The sequence below is a fragment of the Muntiacus reevesi genome, chromosome 6, assembly GCF_963930625.1.
Source record: "Muntiacus reevesi chromosome 6, mMunRee1.1, whole genome shotgun sequence".
Classification (NCBI taxonomy): domain Eukaryota; kingdom Metazoa; phylum Chordata; class Mammalia; order Artiodactyla; family Cervidae; genus Muntiacus; species Muntiacus reevesi.
In genome coordinates this window covers 39,737,317-39,751,817 of record NC_089254.1, presented here as the reverse complement: position 1 = coordinate 39,751,817, position 14,501 = coordinate 39,737,317, and the positions used below count along the sequence as shown (strand labels likewise).

Sequence of the window (14,501 nt, the reverse complement as noted above, 5' to 3'; positions counted from 1 at the left end):
ACTACTGTACAATTGTGCTCACTTCACATACTAACAAGGATATGCTCAAAATGCTTCAAAATAGGCTTTAGCAGTACATGAACTGAGAATTTCCAGATGTTACAAACTGGGATTTGGAGAGGCAGAGAAACCGGATATTAAATTGCCAACATTCATTGGCTCATGGAGAAAGCAAAGAAATTCCAGAAAAACACATCTACTTCTGTATTACTAACTACCCTAAAGTGTTTGACTGGGTGGATCACAACAAACTGTGGAAAACTCTTAATGAGATTGGAGTATCAGACCATCCTACTTGTCTCCTGAGAAATTATGTGTGGGTCAAGAAGCAACAGTTAGAACCAGACATGGAACAACTGACTGGTTTAAAGTTGGGAAGGGAATATGACAAGGCTATGTATTGTCTCCCTGCTTATTTAACTTATATGTAGAGTACATCATGGGAAATCCCAGACTGGATGAAGCAAGTTAGAATCAAGACAGTTGGGAGAAATATCAACAACCTCACAACAGCAGAAATTGAGGAGGAACTAAAGTTCTTCTTGATGAGGGTGAGAGTGGAGAGTGAATAAGCTGGCTTCAAACTCAACATTCAAAAAATTAAGACCATTGCATCCAGTCCCATCACTTCATGACAAATGGAAGGGGAAAAGTGGAAATAGTGACAGATTTTGTTTTCGTGGGCTCTAAAATCACTGTGGATGGTGACTTCAGCCATGAAATTAAAAGATGCTTGCTCCTTGGAAGGAAAGTGATAACAAACCTAGACAGCATATTAAAAAGTAGAGATATCACTTTGCCAACAAAGGTCCATCTGTCAAAGCTATGGTTTTTCCAGTACTCATGTATGGATGTGAGAGTTGGACCCTAAAGAGTGCTGAGCACTGAAGAATTGATGTTTTCAAATTGTGGTGCTGGAGTGAAGACTCTTGAGAGTCCCTTGAACAGTCAATCCTTAAGGAAATCAACCCTGTGTATTCACTGGAAGGACTGATGCTGAAGCTGAAGCTCCAATACTTTGGCCACCTGATGTGAAGAGCCAACTCACTGGAAAAGACCATGATGCTGGGACAGATTGAAGGCAAAAAATAAGGAGCCAGAAAAGGATAAGACAGTTAGATAGCATCACCAACTCAATGGACATAAATTTGAGCAAACTCCAGGAGATACTGAAGGACAGGAAAACCTGGCATTCTATAGTTTGTGGGGTCACAAAGAGTCAGATATGACTCAGGGACTGAACAACAAATGAAACTATGTAGTACATTTCTAAATAAAACAACTACATATACACTGTTTTACATAACCTGCTGAGAAAAATATATACTTATGTGTAAGCACATATGTATACATATGTGTGTGTGTGTGTGTGTGTGTGTGTGCACGTGTGTGTAAGTAAGCATTTCTATATTTTATTTTTCTTCTTTCCAAAAATGCTAAGGTTAATTTTTGGTTGTTTTTCAACCTTTGAAGATTTTGGTTTTCTTTTTCAATAACCTTTATTGATATTCTTACTCTGCTCCCCAGGCTTCACTTTTCACTTCATCCTGCTCCCCATATTCCTCTAATTTTGAGACTTATAGTATATCAGATCAATTCTGTTTCTTTTACCACTGTTACAATTCACATAGTAAGGAGAGAAAGTGACTAACATTTATTAAGTGCAAACTATGTGGCATGGACTCTGCAAAGTCCTTTGCATTCACATTTTATCCTCACAATTACCCTGTGTGGTGAGTATTTTGATTCTCATTTTATGGATGAGGAAATCAAAGCTCACAGAAGTTAAATAACTTTCCTAAGGCTGTATAGCTAGTTAGTAGCAGAGGCTCATGTTCCTCCTATTATAACAAATTACACCTCTAAGTAAATATGGGGAAAATTATAGTCCTTAGAATGGCTCCTGATTTTCCCTCATATATTACTGTTAAAATTGAGGTGCAAGTTGGAATCAGAGTACAGACCAACACTGACTATCCTATAGATTAAAATATGAGCCAAATATACAGTTTCAAAGATTTTAGCCAATATGTTAAAAAACTAAAAATATAGGTGAAGAGAATATGAATAATATATATTTCATATGACATGTAAAAATGATTCAAAATATCATCAGTATGAAAATTTCAATCAGGTTCTTTGCAATTTTTCTCATACCAACTCTTTGAATTCCAGTGTATATTTTACTCATGCCCATATCAACTTAAACTCAGCACATTTGAAGTGCTCAACAGCCACATATAGCTAGTGACTGCTGTATTGGACAGCACAAACATATATTAACCTTTAATAAGCCCAATGTCTGTCTCATTGCCTTCCTTTGGCATGAAACTTATTAGAGAGTCCGTCCTGTATACTTATTGGTTCCATGTCTTTTGCATTGTTTTACTCATTGGAATGAGCCTGGTTTCAACAGAATGATGAACTATTGAGCATTGAGCATTTCATCTCAGAGGATAAGATGACATGTTATTTTATGGTTTCCTAGTACTCCAATTTCTGCTTTACTTAACCTTTCTGCTGCATCTTTGACCAGCATTGATTACTACATCTTTAGCTCATCACTTTGATTAAACTCCTTTATATACAAACATTAGTCCACAGCCTTCTTTTATTTTGGGGGTTGCTAAGTCAGATACAACTTCAACTGTTATCTATACAGTGAAGACAAGTAAAACTAATCCCCATTCATACTTTCATCATGAAATCACACCTATGTATTCAGCTACCAAAAGTTCATTTTTACACACATTTAAAATATCATTTATAAAATCACACACACAGATACACATTTTTTCCTCATCAGTAGGTTGAGAGAACATTTTTTTCCTCAAAGAAAGTATGTACTTGCTGACCAAGTGGGGTTGTATGCTGCATGCCTAATTAAATAAATTGAAGAAATTACAAAAAGGAAAGCCATAGAAAACAAAATGTAACATAAGATTTTTTTTTTTTAGAGAGAGAATGAAATTCCTTTGGTGAAACTGCTTCTATCTCAAAGAGAAATAATGACCATTCACTTGAATTCTATAATTTCTGTCAGTATGACTACTATTAGCAGAGGTACCATCAAATAAATGTGATCATAAATTCTAAATAAATATCAAATTCTTACTCAGACTCAATATATTAGTCATGTGTTATAAACTGCACAGTGAAGAAAACAAAAATGCCACAATATTTATGGAATCCAATGTAATATGTATTGATGTTCAGACTTCTTTAGTACAATGTGTGATTTTAAAAAGAACACAGATATCATTTTTAACACACAGTTGAAAGAATAATTAAACAAATTTACTGTAGTTTTTCTCTTTTTTTTTCCCAGTAAGTTTCCCTTCCATCTTTAACTCTACTTGCTGTCCTTCTCAATACAAATGCGCCACTGCTCATGGGCTCTACTGTCCTTCTGAGTAAGTGGGATCAGTAGTCCCTTTCCCCTATTAAATTCATGCAAATATGTTTCTTTGATTGGGAGCTGCTATTTGCAACCTCTTTGTTTTTGTTTTTGCCTCTCTATCTCCAAGCATACCTGTACAGTTGGGTGTGGTCATATAACTAAGTGCAGCCAATGACAAATAAGCAGAAATATGTATTGATATGTGCCCACGGGAAATCCTCCTTAAACAGGAGGAGTTAGCACAGCCTTGAATGTTGATATAATAGCTGGAAATCTAACAGCCATTTCCATCCTTAAATTTGGAAACACCAAACCAAGAATGGCAAAGAAGAAAATATGAGCCATGATAAAACTGTGGAATTACCACAGGAGCCCTAGACAGTCTATCTACGAATTTGTTTTATGTGAAGGAAAAATAAATCTTTACTATATTTTGTCTTTTTTTTTTTTTTTTTTAGCCTGAATCTAACACATTATCTTTCTTGTTAAACACAGTCAAACCCAAGCCACGGCTACACATACAATGATGAGTATTTCCTGGAACACAAAGGTGACAAGCTTTAAGCATGTAGATACGACTGGCCCATGTTTACCAGGAAATTAGACAGTCACAGTATTCTTTAGACCTAAAATTTAGTTTCAAGTGTGATTTGTAAGTATTTTCTTTGCTTGTCTGCTTTGCACAGGGGTAACTATTTAATTACATTTTCAGTTGTGTAGACTAAGTAACATAATTGATTTACTTTTTTCTTCTTTGTTAGGAAATTCAGTTATATCCTGGACATTCTTTGGGCAGACTGACATATTCTGAATGATACAAGGGCTTCCCTGGTAGCTCAGCTGATAATGAATTTGCCTGCAATGCAGGAGACACTAGTTTGATCCCTGGGTCGGGAAGATCCACTGGAGAAGGGATAGGCTACCCACTCCAGTATTTTGGGGATTCCCTGGTGGTTTAGCTGGTAAAGAATCTGCCTGCAATTTGGGAGACCTGGGTTCGATCCCTGAGTTGAGAAAATCCCCTGGAGAAGGGAAGGCTACCCACTCCAGTGTTCTGGCCTGGAGAATTCCATGGGGTGGCAAAGAGATATGACTGAGTGACTTTTGCTTACAATTCTATGCAATTCTACCTGCAGTTATTCTGTAACAGGTCTGTACTGCTTGTTATTTTGGAGAATAAAAGAATTTTCCTTTATACTAATGTGATGTTCCATATAAAAAAACCCTGATATATGAATCACATGCACATATATACACAGAGTTGCTTTTAAAAAAAAAAATAGGTGAGTATAATTAATATTTTAGAGCAATCCTAAAAGTAGTCACAAAGAAAGTAATTTAAAAAAATCCATGTAATGTTATTTATCTCAGTTTCTAGAATCACAGTTTTAACACAGTTACATAACCTGATTTTTTTCTCCAATTAACCCTACAGGAAGCTGACCTGGGTGAGCTGCTTTATTCTTTTTTTCAGGGTTGCAGGGTAAACATTGTACAGTCATATACTGAGACTCCTTATACACCACAAACAAAGAAATTATGTACATCAAAGTCAAAGTTCCTAGTAGATTCAAGTAATGAGTTACCATCAACCGACAGCCTTTTCAAAATTGAAGAAAACTCACAAGACATGTTTTCCTGTGGCTTTCAAAATTCTCACAACAAGAACTACTTTGAAATGTGCTGGGGAGGAGGACTGAAATACCACACACATATAACCTGTCCAGAATTTCACACTGTAGGCAGATTACTAACTGCTGTGGATGTATTTTCTGGGCGCCATTATTGAATCTTGATCATTAAATGGACATAATTTAGATAATGATATGCAATACCATGGTAGCTTTTACATTTTCATTACTAAAATTGTTTATTTATTTGCAATAAGTGATATGTTCTACATTCAATTAAACACTTAGTACTCTTAATAAGTGAAAATGGATTTACATTTTTAAAAACACATTTGAATTCCACTCATCTTTCATTCCATAGCAAAACCCTAATTTCAGTGTTTGACTACTAGGGCATTGGTCATTAAAAGGAAATTACAAAAAGAAATGTAATATAAAAATACTAACATCTTTATGCCCTGACATCATTTAATATTCAATCTTTAGATGAAGCCATATATCCATACTCTTTAAAAAAAGTGAAAGATGAGGCTGCCTAACATTTACAAAAAGAAATATAATATGAAAATACTAATATTTTTATGCCCTGACATCATTTAATATTAAATCTTTAGATGAAGCCATATATCCATACTCTTTAAAAAAAGTGAAAGATGAGGTTGCCTAACATTTAGTAAAACAAGCTGATTCTCTCAAAGTAGAGCCCCCAATCACACTTATGTTCAGAATCGTCAGAAAACAGTATTTACTGGTGAAAGACAAAATAAGAAATAGCACACCTTAAGTAAGAGAGCAAAGCAGTAGCTTTTCTCCCTATAAATGTATTTGCTCTCAGTTGAGAGACTGGATACTATGGTGATTATATAATAGGAATATATACCAAATTTTGCCTAGAAAATCCCATGGACCGTGGAACCTAGTGGGCTAGAGTCCATGGCGTCACAAAGAGTTGACAAGACTGAGCACAAGCATCTCACCTGACCTGACCAAATTAGCTACAATGTTTATTAATTCTTCTTTATTGATGAACATTGTTAAGAGACAAGAAAAAGTTGATATAATTGAAAATTCACAGGAAAATTAAAATCTCTAAGAACGACTCCATAGGAAAAATAAAATCCATAGAGAACTAATATTTATTGAATGCCTACTCTGTGCTGGAGGAGGAGCGGTGGCTGAGCAGCTGCAGGAGTGCGACTGCACCGGCACAGGAGCAGCCAAAAGGAGCTGCCCTGCGTCCGAGGTCAGGAGCGGCGGCTGTGAGGAGCTACCCCACGTCCGAGGTCAGGAGCGGTGGCTGTGAGGAGATACCCCTCATCCAAGGTAAGGAGCAGCGGCTGCGCTCTGTTGGAGCAGCCGTGAAGAGATACCCCACGTCCAAGGTAAGAGAAACCCAAGTAAGAAGGTAGGCACTCAGAGAGGGCATCAGAGGGCAGACTGAAACCACAATCACAGAAAACTAGCCAATCTGATCACAGAACCACAGTCGTGTCTAACTCAATGAAACTAAGCCATGCTGTGTGGGGCCACCCAAGACGGACGGGTCATGGTGGAGAGGTCTGACAGAATGTGGTCCACTGGAGAAGGGAATAGCAAACCATTTCAGTATTCTTGCCTTGAGAACCCCATGAACAGTATGAAAAGGCAAAAAGATAGGATACTGAAAGAGGAACTCCCCAGTTTGTAGGTGCCCAATATGCTACTGGAGATCAGTGGAGAAATAACTCCAGAAAGAATGAGGGATGGAACCAAGGCAAAAACAACACCCAGTTGTGGATGTGACTGGTGGTAGAAGCAAGGTCCGATGCTATAAAGAGCAATATTGCATAGCAACCTGGAATGTTAGGTCCATGAATCAAAGGAAATTAGAAGTGGTCAAACAGGAGATGGCAAGAGTGAACACCGACATTGTAGGAATCAGCGAACTAAAATGGACCGGAATGGGTGAATTTAACTCAGATGACCATTATATCCTCTACTGTGGGCAGGAATCCCTTAGACAAAATGGAGTAGCCATCACAGTCAACAAAAGAGTCCAAAATGTAGTACTTGGATGCAATCTCAGAAACGACAGAATGATCTCTGTTTGTTTCCAAGGAAAACCATTCAATATCATGGTAATCCAAGTCTCTGCCCTGAGCAGTAATGCTGAAGAAGCTGAAGCTGAATGGTTCTATGAAGACTTAGAAGAACTTTTAGAAGTAATACCCAAAAAAGATGTCCTTTTCATTATAAGGGACTGGAATGCAAAAGTAAGAAGTCAATTAACACCTGAAGTAATATGCAAATTTGGCCTTGGAGTACAGAAAGGAGCAGGGCAAAGGCTAATACAGTTTTGCCAAGGAATGCACTGGTCATAGCAAACACCCTCTTGCAACAACACAAGAGAAGACTCTACACATGGACATCACCAGATGGTCAACACCGAAATCAGATTGATGATATTCTTTGCAGCCAAAGATAGAGAAGCTCTATAAAGTCAGCAAAAACAAGATCCAACTAGTCCATCCTAAAGGAGATCAGTCCTGAGTGTTCATTGAAAGGACTGATGTTGAAGCTGAAACTCCAATACTTTGGCCAACTGATGCGAAGAGGTGACTCACATGAAAAGACCCTGATGCTGGGAAAGATTGAGGGCAAGAGAAGGGGATGACAGAGGATGAAATGGTTGGATGGTATCACTGACTCAATGGACATGAGTTTGGGTAAACTCCGGGAGTTGGTGATAGACAGGGAGGTCTGGCATGCTGCAGTTCATGGGGTTGCAAAGAGTAGGACACAACTGAGCAACTGAAATGAACTAAACTGAACTGTGTGCTAGCCACTGGACTAGGTAATGAATCACATTTCTCATCTAAATTATTATTAGCAACTATATGCCAAATCAATGGCTTCTCTGATGGTACAGAATCTGCCTGCAATGCAGGAGATCCAGGTTGGATCCCTGGGTTGTGAAGATCCTCTGGAGAAGGGAATGGAAACCCATTCCAGTATTCTTGCCTGGAGAATTCCATGGACAGAGAGCCTGGTCGGCTACAGTTCAAGGGGTCTCAAAGAGTCAGATATGACTGAGCAACTTTCACTTTCAACTGTTATCAGTGAAGATCCACATCGTATGTGATTTTAAGATAGTTGTTTAGTTTATCCTACCTAATGGCCTTATTCAAGTCCAACTCCTTGATCAGAGAGTAATAGCATGAGATTATAAATCTCCCAAAAAGTGGAGATAAGAGGGAGAAGAAGTCTAAAGATGGGGCCTAGAGTACCTATTTTAGGTCATGTGCATGTGCATGTATGTGTTGCTAAGTCGCTTCAGTCATGTCTAACTCTTGTGCCACCCTATGGAATGGAGCCTGCCAGGTTTCTCTGTCCATGGGATCCTCCAGGCAAGAATACTGGAGTGAATTGCCATGCTTTCCTCCAGGCTATCTTCCTGACCCAAGAATTAAACCTGCGTCTACCTGCACTGGCAGGCGGGTTCTTTACCACTAGTGCCACTTTTAGCTCAGAGTCCTTTCATACTTTATTTCCAACACTTTATCTCCCTCAGAGTAGTACAAATAAGTGGTTGGTTCATATCATTGTTATTTAGAGATAAAAGAACTTTGGGATCATTCAATCCACAATTTTCTAATTTTGCAGATAATTAAACTAAGACATAGTGAGATCACAAGAATCACATAATTGCTAGTGGCAGAAATGGAACCAATAAATAGTTTTCATGCTTTTCTTCTTAACGAAAGCCTTGAGGTACCAACTGTCACCTAGAAATACTTATCTCTTGACCTTAAATCTTCAGCTAATTTCTTAAGCTCCCTGTGTAGTAAGTATCTCATTTCATGGGAGCAAAAAAATAGTATCTACCTTCTGGGAGGTATGTGTGGGTTCAATGAAGTTATAGCTTTGAATGCTTAAAATTGTATTCTATGTGTGACCAATTAGTACTTCAAATGATGTCAGCTTTCACACACACACACACACACACACACACACACACACACACACACACATGAATGTGAACTCCTATGCACTAAGTTTTGGGGATCCAAGGATGAAGAAAATAATCACATCTTCTATCCTCACAGTGAGCTTACTATCAATATGAAGGTAAAAATAACTAATCACATGGCATGATGCTTTATGAAAACGAGGTAGAGAATGCTACTTGAATATCCAAGGGAAATGTTTAACAAAAATTTTGGACTTCAGGAGCAACTCCCCCCAGAATGTGCCAAGAAGTGTGAGCAGCTTCGTGTGGGAGACAGGGAGGAAAGTGTTTTAGTCAATGGAGGCAGGAAGTGCCAAGGCCCAGTAGGAAAAAATGCTGGGGAGGCTAGCTTTGAAGTGTGAAAGTGGAAAGAATAGAGACAAGAGTGGTAAGTAGAGACCAAAAAGAAGTTTATAAGTCACAGTAAAGAGTTTAAGGCTTCCCTGATACCTCAGTTGGTTAAGAATTCACCTGCAATGCAGGAGACGCTGGTTCGATTCCTAGGTTGGGGAGATATGCTGGAGAAGGGATAGGCTACCTACTCCAGTATTCTTGGGCTTCCCTTGTGGCTCAGCTGGTAAAGAATCCACCTGCAATGCGGGAGACCTGGATTCGATCCCTAAGTTGAGAAAATCCCCTGGAGAAGGGAAAGGCTACCCACTCCAGTATCCTGGCCTGGAGAAACACGAAGAGTTGGACATGACTGAGTGACTTTCACTTCACTAAAGAGTTTAAAATATTTGGGAAAAGTGGAGTGCCATTGAATGATTTAAGCAAAAGTAATTTAATTTTAGGAAACTCATTTTGGCTGTAAAGTAGGTAAGATGGAATCAAAGGAACTCAGAGGTCATTGATGCAATTTCAGGTGAGCCATGATGAATGATTACAACAGCTTCAAGTTTTACGGGAGCCCTGTTTTCTAATGGAGCATTCAATAATTTCTAGTGATCTAGAGATTGCCTGTGCGTGCTAAGCTCCTTCAGTCATGTCCCACTCTTTGCAACCCCATGGACTGTAGCCCACCAAGTTCCTCTGTCCATGGGATTCTCCAGACCAGGACACTGGAGTGGGTTGCCATTTCCTTCTCCAGAGATTACCTGGTGCCAAGCTAGCTCTTCTTTAGAAATGAGAGCTCTGCTTAACTCCACAATGTGATGGGTTTTAAATAAAGTAACAGGGTATCTGTCCTCCTATGGATGTTCCTGTGAACTCAGATACAAAGTGTCTGAAGTCAGATACATGGGATTGTATTTTGGCCCCGTTACTTACTCAGATATGTGATTTGGGGCAAATCCTTTAAAAACAAAGCACTATTTTTTAAAAATGTATAAAACTAGGATAAGAGTATCTACTTCATAGTGTTACATGAGATAATACATGCAAATATCTTAATATCTGTACCTGGCATGTTAAGCATTTAATAAAATTTAGGTCTTACATTAACTGTTATATATATATAAATATATATTTTAATAGTTTTCAGGAAGTCAGTTTTCAAAAGCAATGTTGTTTATTTTTAAAGTCATTGAAAAATCTAGTTATAGTTCTACTAGCCCTTCAGGGTATAACAAAACACCTTTTCAGTACACAAGGAAACAAACAAAAAATGCCACTCAATATTACTCTTGTAAAGCAGTATAATTTGCATTTTTCAGCTCTTTCCACGTTGTTCTACCATAACTCCTTAAATATCCCCCTGTGTCTTAGAGATAGCTTGGTCAATAAGCTGAGAGTAAAAGAATTAAATCAAGATCATTGTTTTTAATTTCCTTTCCTGATTACAAAACAAAGATGTATCATGTTGATCTTCAGCAACTTCAGCATCTGGAGTCTTTCTGCCTCCAATAACCTCCAGCAGAATCCTACCCATTCATCACTCTTGACGAGAGATGCTTCCACAAAGACCTAAAAGCATGTCACTATCTGCCAAACCCTAACCCTGGACCTCTACAGCCATACCATTCCCTAAACATCAAAAGTATGATAATAGTTTTTACAGAATGTGTTACACAGTGATAGTTAATACAAACCCCAAAAAAGTGCAACTGCGTTAGAGCTGTTGTGGGGAGACTCATGTAGAATCCACTCCACAGAGGCTCGGTGCCAAGGGGGCTGGACCAAATCTGAGGGAACAATGCCAGCTCACAGAGCAAGACACTAGCATTGTTTGGGGAGTGATAACAGGCTCTGTTTCCAACAACTTTCCCCCAACTGCTTTATATTCTGTAAAAATTGAGCCTCTCTTTGCTCAGGCTCCTGCCTAGAAGGCCCTTCTTGCAAGTCTTTGAAATTTCTATAGAAACAGATGAGAAACAAGTTTTAGTGGTCAGCAGTCCAAGAAACCAGCCTCACTTTTGTTAGTATTTCTAAAATTGTAATTAACAAGTTATTAGAAATCCAACAGGTGAGTCAGTGACTGTGCAAAGCACTAGGGATGGAGCAAATTAAGAGTGGGCTACTGCCTTCAAGTAGTCCATGTTCTAGCATCAGAAGCAGATGCATAGAGCTGCATTTTAATACAATGTGAAAGTGCTATAGCAACAGAAAGCATTACTGTGAAAAAAAGTGAAAATGTACTAATTTTGCCTGAAGAGGGTAATGAAAGTCTCACTGACAAAATCAGTTTTGAAACAGATACTTCTCTCTTTTAAAAAAACGTTCATGTATGTGTGAGCAGTGTATGTAGGTATGTGTGTGTATAAAATGGGGAAACTCTAAATATGTGTTCTCAGGAAAAGCCTAATTATTAGGAAAGCATTCGTTTTTTTAAAAGGCCATTAAAGTCTGTGATTTAGACAAAAAGCTAGCTTGCTAGTACCACCACCAATAACACTTTTATAATTATTTTAAAAACTCTGAATTCTTTACCAGATGAGCTACCAGGGCAGCCCCCAAAACTCCACAGCATAACACTTGATCAACACTGATTGTTGGGGAATAGAGGAGTTTCTTATTCAACTCACACTGAGTATTTGACAGTCTCCCCAAACTGTTATTCACTCCAACTGTAAAATCATCCCAAATATTCCATGAGTAATAAATATTACTCCAAATATTCAAGCACACATAAAACACACACACACATGTGTACACATTTGGAAATTAGCTTTTTACATGTTGGAATACTCATTGCACAGAACTTTTACTAGGCATTAGGAAATCAACTTGTGCTCTTTCTTCAAAGAGGGTGAACAAACATACAGACCAAAAGGAGCAAAGAAGTATTGATCTTAAATTAATGAAGCATTGCTTCTAGATTTTTTTCAAATGAAGCTTACATGGTGAACACTAAAGATTTTCAAATAGCCATTATTACTGTTATAGTCATAAATCTAGCCTCTTAATAAAACTAGAAAATATAGACTACCACAGAAGGATTTTAACTTAGTTTAAGGTACATTATTATATTAATGGGTTTTATGCTAGGCTGTACCCCTTATGGTTAAAACTATGTAGAAAAAATAAGTAAATCAGAGTAGATTTTGAAGCTTTTAAATTTCATTAACTGCTTTGTGCTATCTCATAATGGAAAAAAAATATTTTTAAGAAACCCAAGAAAGATGTACTGCCATAAGCATAAATTATGTGTGGTGTTAATATGCCTTGGAAATCTTCTACTACAAATAATAGTCATCCAAAGGAAACTGAGTTCACTGTCTCCTATATATATTCAGATATTACGTATCCTATTTTTCTCTAATTATTCAAAATTACAGGGCCACTTTTAAAAGCAAAGCTCCCCTGGTTTATTAATGGGGCTAATAATGAAATGGAGCAACTGAAAATTCAGCTTCGGTGATAGATGTTTAAAACCAGAATGACAGTTCCCTCAAGCACTAAGTCCGTACAGGCATGGTGAAGATGAGGAGCAGGATCTTAACAATTCAAGGATACCACTGAATTTACACTCAAGCACCAAACTTCTGACAGAAGTTCAAAGAACATGTTTTCACTCTAAAATCACAATCATGAGTTGATCTTTTCCTTCCACTCTGTCAGAAGTTTAAAGCAGATAAAATTAACCTATGAAAGGAAGATCATTTGGCATGATACTAAGAAACATTGTAGACTCTGGAACCACACTGAATTTGAAACTGACCTTTCCTTTTCCTAGCTGAACAAACTGGGGCAACTTATAAAGCTGCATGTCTCAGGATTCCTGTCTGTACAGTGTTACAGTAAGAGTATCTACCACAAAAAATACTAGTGAGATTAACACTTAGAGAGTTTCTAGCCATGAGGCAAATATAACTGAGTTTTGCATTAGTGTTATGAATATTTAGTAAGGGATATGATTGTGGGTAGCATACTTTTAGAAATACTCCTCTTAGAAATATTTTCTCATAGAGTATCTTTATGAGAAATGCTTAAAAGAGACAGTCAAGATTCTGTGCTTATGAGGAAAATCAGTGAGATTGTTTAGAATTTATAGAACCCTCAGGACATAGATTCCACCCAGACATTTATTCTCTTTTCTTTTCACATGACAAAGGAAAACATTGACAGGAAAGGAAAACTTTCTCCTCTCTAATCTCTCCGGTCTCCTCCTTGTTCTTAAAATAAAAGAACAAGTTATGACCTATCTAGGAGCACTGGCAATTATATGTATGGCAATGCAGAATAATGGCAGGATTGTGGTTAAATAGGATACAAAGGTAGTAAACCATGACTGTCAGGTATACTTATAGATGTCTAAATCCTAGAGAATCCATATATAGTGCCCAAGAAGGTAAATCCACAGGATTATATTTCCCATGAATGTATTGGTGTGCACATGTGCACACATACACTCACACATACACACCTATCATATAATAAAAACAAAATACTCTTTCACATCAGTTCAGTTCAGTCGCTGAGTCATGTCTGATTCATTGTGACCCCATGGACCACAGCATGCCAGCCTTCCCTGTCCATCACCAACCTGGAGCCTGGTCAAACTCATGTCCATCGAGTCGGTGATGCCATCCAACCATCTCATCCTCTGTCGTCCCCTTCTCCTCTCATCTTCAATCTTTCCCAGCATCAGGGTCTATTCAAATGAGTCAGTTTTTCACATCAGGAGGTCAAAGTATTGAAGTTTCAGCCTCCAGCATCAGTCCTTCCAATGAATATTTGAGACTGATTTCCTTTAGGATTGACTGGTTTGATCTCCTTACAGTCCAAGGGACTCTTAAGAATCTTCTCCAACACCACAATTCAAAAGCATCAATTCTTCAATGTTCAGCTTTTATTATAGTTCAACTCTCACATCCACACATGACTACTGGAAAAACCACAATCTTGACTAGATCGACCTTTGATGGCAAAGTAATTCTACTTTTTTTTTTTTTTAATTTTTTTATTTTTATTTTTTATCTTTCAGTGGGTTTTGTCATACATTGATATGAATCAGCCATAGAGTTGCACGTATTCCCCATCCCGGTCCCCCATCCCACCTCCCTCTCCACCCGATTCCTCTGGGTCTTTCCAGTGCACCAGG

General features: G+C 37.9%; 1 protein-coding gene and 1 pseudogene across 5 annotated transcripts in view; one reads left to right on the top strand and one right to left on the bottom strand.

Moving 5' to 3' along the window:
• LOC136171037 (transcription factor BTF3 pseudogene) overlaps positions 1 to 9,381 on the top strand; it is a 65,202-nt pseudogene extending 55,821 nt beyond the window's left edge.
• MAGI2 (membrane associated guanylate kinase, WW and PDZ domain containing 2) overlaps positions 1 to 14,501 on the bottom strand; it is a 1,418,773-nt gene that overhangs the window by 1,242,587 nt on the left and 161,685 nt on the right. The gene's annotated exons all lie outside the window — the stretch shown is intronic.